Source organism: Palaemon carinicauda, chromosome 32 (genome assembly GCF_036898095.1).
Source record: "Palaemon carinicauda isolate YSFRI2023 chromosome 32, ASM3689809v2, whole genome shotgun sequence".
Taxonomy (NCBI): domain Eukaryota; kingdom Metazoa; phylum Arthropoda; class Malacostraca; order Decapoda; family Palaemonidae; genus Palaemon; species Palaemon carinicauda.
The window spans coordinates 22,198,581-22,203,710 of NC_090756.1; positions in this window are offsets into that span (position 1 = coordinate 22,198,581).

Below are 5,130 nucleotides of genomic sequence, written 5' to 3' on the forward strand. Positions count from 1 at the left end.
CCCAAAATCTCATCCCCACAATCTCATCACCACAAACTCATCCCCACAAACTCATCCCCACAAACTCATCCCCAAAATCTCATCCCCACTATCTCATCCCCACTATCTCATCCCCACAAACTCATCCCCACAAACTCATCCCCAAAATCTCATCCCCACTATCTCATCACCACAAACTCATCCCCACAAACTCATCCCCAAAATCTCATCCCCACTATCTCATCCCCACAAATCATCCCCACAAACTCATCCCCAAAATCTCATCCCCACAAACTCATCCCCACAAACTCATCCCCAAAATCTCATCCCCACAATCTCATCACCACAAACTCATCCCCACAAACTCATCCCCAAAATCTCATCCCCACAAACTCATCCCCACAAACTCATCCCCACAAACTCATCCCCAAAATCTCATCCCCACAATCTCATCACCACAATCTCATCACCACAAACTCATCCCCACAAACTCATCCCCAAAATCTCATCCCCACAATCTCATCACCACAAACTCATCCCCACAAACTCATCCCCACAAACTCATCCCCACAAACTCATCACCACAAACTCATCCCCACAAACTCATCCCCAAAATCTCATCCCCACTATCTCATCACCACAAACTCATCCCCACAAACTCATCCCCACAATCTCATCACCACAATCTCATCACCACAAACTCATCCCCACAAACTCATCCCCACAAACTCATCCCCAAAATCTCATCCCCACAATCTCATCACCACAATCTCATCACCACAAACTCATCCCCACAAACTCATCCCCACAAACTCATCCCCAAAATCTCATCCCCACTATCTCATCACCACAAACTCATCCCCACAAACTCATCCCCAAAATCTCATCCCCACAATCTCATCACCACAAACTCATCCCCACAAACTCATCCCCACAAACTCATCCCCAAAATCTCATCCCCACTATCTCATCCCCACAAACTCATCCCCACAAACTCATCCCCAAAATCTCATCCCCACAAACTCATCCCCACAAACTCATCCCCAAAATCTCATCCCCACAATCTCATCACCACAAACTCATCCCCAAAATCTCATCCCCACTACTCATCACCACAAACTCATCCCCACAAACTCATCCCCAAAATCTCATCCCCACAATCTCATCACCACAAACTAATCCCCACAAACTCATCCCCACAAACTCATCCCCACTATCTCATCACCACAAACTCATCCCCACAAACTCATCCCCAAAATCTCATCCCCACAATCTCATCACCACAATCTCATCCCCACAATCTCATCACCACAAACTCATCCCCACAAACTCATCCCCACAAACTCATCCCCAAAATCTCATCCCCACAATCTCATCACCACAAACTCATCCCCACAAACTCATCCCCAAAATCTCATCCCCACTATCTCATCACCACAAACTCATCCCCACAAACTCATCCCCAAAATCTCATCCCCACTATCTCATCACCACAAACTCATCCCCACAAACTCATCCCCAAAATCTCATCCCCACAATCTCATCACCACAAACTCATCCCCACAAACTCATCCCCAAAATCTCATCCCCACTATCTCATCACCACAAACTCATCCCCACAAACTCATCCCCAAAATCTCATCCCCACTATCTCATCACCACAAACTCATCCCCACAAACTCATCCCCAAAATCTCATCCCCACTATCTCATCACCACAAACTCATCCCCACAAACTCATCCCCAAAATCTCATCCCCACTATCTCATCACCACAAACTCATCCCCACAAACTCATCCCCAAAATCTCATCCCCACTATCTCATCACCACAAACTCATCCCCACAAACTCATCCCCAAAATCTAATCCCCACTATCTCATCACCACAAACTCATCCCCACAAACTCATCCCCAAAATCTCATCCCCACTATCTCATCACCACAAACTCATCCCCACAAACTCATCCCCAAAATCTCATCCCCACAATCTCATCACCACAAACTCATCCCCACAAACTCATCCCCAAAATCTCATCCCCACTATCTCATCACCACAAACTCATCCCCACAAACTCATCCCCAAAATCTCATCCCCACTATCTCATCACCACAAACTCATCCCCACAAACTCATCCCCAAAATCTCATCCCCACAATCTCATCACCACAAACTCATCCCCACAAACTCATCCCCACAAACTCATCCCCAAAATCTCATCCCCACTATCTCATCCCCACAAACTCATCCCCACAAACTCATCCCCAAAATCTCATCCCCACAAACTCATCCCCACAAACTCATCCCCAAAATCTCATCCCCACAATCTCATCACCACAAACTCATCCCCACAAACTCATCCCCAAAATCTCATCCCCACTATCTCATCACCACAAACTCATCCCCACAAACTCATCCCCAAAATCTCATCCCCACAATCTCATCACCACAAACTCATCCCCACAAACTCATCCCCAAAATCTCATCCCCACTATCTCATCACCACAAACTCATCCCCACAAACTCATCCCCAAAATCTCATCCCCACTATCTCATCACCACAAACTCATCCCCACAAACTCATCCCCAAAATCTCATCCCCACTATCTCATCACCACAAACTCATCCCCACAAACTCATCCCCAAAATCTCATCCCCACAATCTCATCACCACAAACTCATCCCCACAAACTCATCCCCAAAATCTCATCCCCACTATCTCATCACCACAAACTCATCCCCACAAACTCATCCCCAAAATCTCATCCCCACTATCTCATCACCACAAACTCATCCCCACAAACTCATCCCCAAAATCTCATCCCCACTATCTCATCACCACAAACTCATCCCCACAAACTCATCCCCAAAATCTCATCCCCACTATCTCATCACCTCAAACTCATCCCCACAAACTCATCCCCAAAATCTCATCCCCACTATCTCATCACCACAAACTCATCCCCACAAACTCATCCCCAAAATCTCATCCCCACAATCTCATCACCACAAACTCATCCCCACAAACTCATCCCCAAAATCTCATCCCCACTATCTCATCACCACAAACTCATCCCCACAAACTCATCCCCAAAATCTCATCCCCACTATCTCATCACCACAAACTCATCCCCACAAACTCATCCCCAAAATCTCATCCCCACTATCTCATCACCACAAACTCATCCCCACAAACTCATCCCCAAAATCTCATCCCCACTATCTCATCACCACAAACTCATCCCCACAAACTCATCCCCAAAATCTCATCCCCACTATCTCATCACCACAAACTCATCCCCACAAACTCATCCCCAAAATCTCATCCCCACTATCTCATCACCACAAACTCATCCCCACAAACTCATCCCCAAAATCTCATCCCCACTATCTCATCACCACAAACTCATCCCCACAAACTCATCCCCAAAATCTCATCCCCACAATCTCATCACCACAAACTCATCCCCAAAATCTCATCCCCACTATCTCATCACCACAAACTCATCCCCACAAACTCATCCCCAAAATCTCATCCCCACTATCTCATCACCACAAACTCATCCCCACAAACTCATCCCCAAAATCTCATCCCCACTATCTCATCACCACAAACTCATCCCCACAAACTCATCCCCAAAATCTCATCCCCACAATCTCATCACCACAAACTCATCCCCACAAACTCATCCCCAAAATCTCATCCCCACTATCTCATCACCACAAACTCATCCCCACAAACTCATCCCCAAAATCTCATCCCCACTATCTCATCACCACAAACTCATCCCCACAAACTCATCCCCAAAATCTCATCCCCACTATCTCATCACCACAAACTCATCCCCACAAACTCATCCCCAAAATCTCATCCCCACTATCTCATCACCACAAACTCATCCCCACAAACTCATCCCCAAAATCTCATCCCCACTATCTCATCACCACAAACTCATCCCCACAAACTCATCCCCAAAATCTCATCCCCACTATCTCATCACCACAAACTCATCCCCACAAACTCATCCCCAAAATCTCATCCCCAAAATCTCATCCCCACAAACTCATCCCCACAAACTCATCCCCAAAATCTCATCCCCACAATCTCATCACCACAAACTCATCCCCACAAACTCATCCCCAAAATCTCATCCCCACAATCTCATCACCACAAACTCATCCCCACAAACTCATCCCCAAAATCTCATCCCCAAAATCTCATCCCCACAAACTCATCCCCAAAATCTAATCCCCAAAATCTCTGTAAATATTCAATTATGACGTCACTCGCAAGGTACGTAACGTCTGAAGAAAATTGTACGAGAATTCTTGATGCAAGTTGTACGAAATTAGAGAAAACCCTCAGACTCGGAATGTTGATACGGAATCACATTGCTGTGGTACTCACTGGCGTACACTCTTCTCGCTAGCACTTATGGTATAGCTGTGTGTTTCAGTGAATTCTATCGTACCTAAGCACGGTTTGAACTCAGTTTCCAGGAAATCAATAGAACAACTACCACTATATATATATATATATATATATATATATATATATATATATATATATATATATATATATATATATATATATATATGTTTATTGATTGCCATCACCGTTATACGTATACCCTTTTTTTTCCAGCTGGGTGAACTGGTAGGCGGCAAACCAGGATCGACCTAGCTACCTAATAGATGCGAATTCAGTGCTATACCAATGAGCTATTCTCTCCACGGTCGTGTGCGTGCAAACACACACACACATATATGTATATATATATATATATATATATATATATATATATATATATATACAGTATATTTATATATATAATTATATATATGAAAGGGTGTGCATATCAGCATTATCAGGGCCACCCATACTAGGTCGGCTTGCTGTGAACGATAAGACGAAAATCTCTCACTATCACCACCAATTCGCCCTGGCCAGCGTGGAGAGGGGAACTGGCCAAATCCCAGACATGAATTGACTTATCTCAGGCCTTTGTCCTGCAGTGGACTAGAAACGGCTGCATTTGTTTTTGTTGTTGTTGTTGTTAATCCCACATGATAAAAAATAGCTTGAGTCATTCGCTTATCGCTTTATGCAATTGCATATCATGTTTTGCATAGCGTGAACGTCATCCCCTCGCGG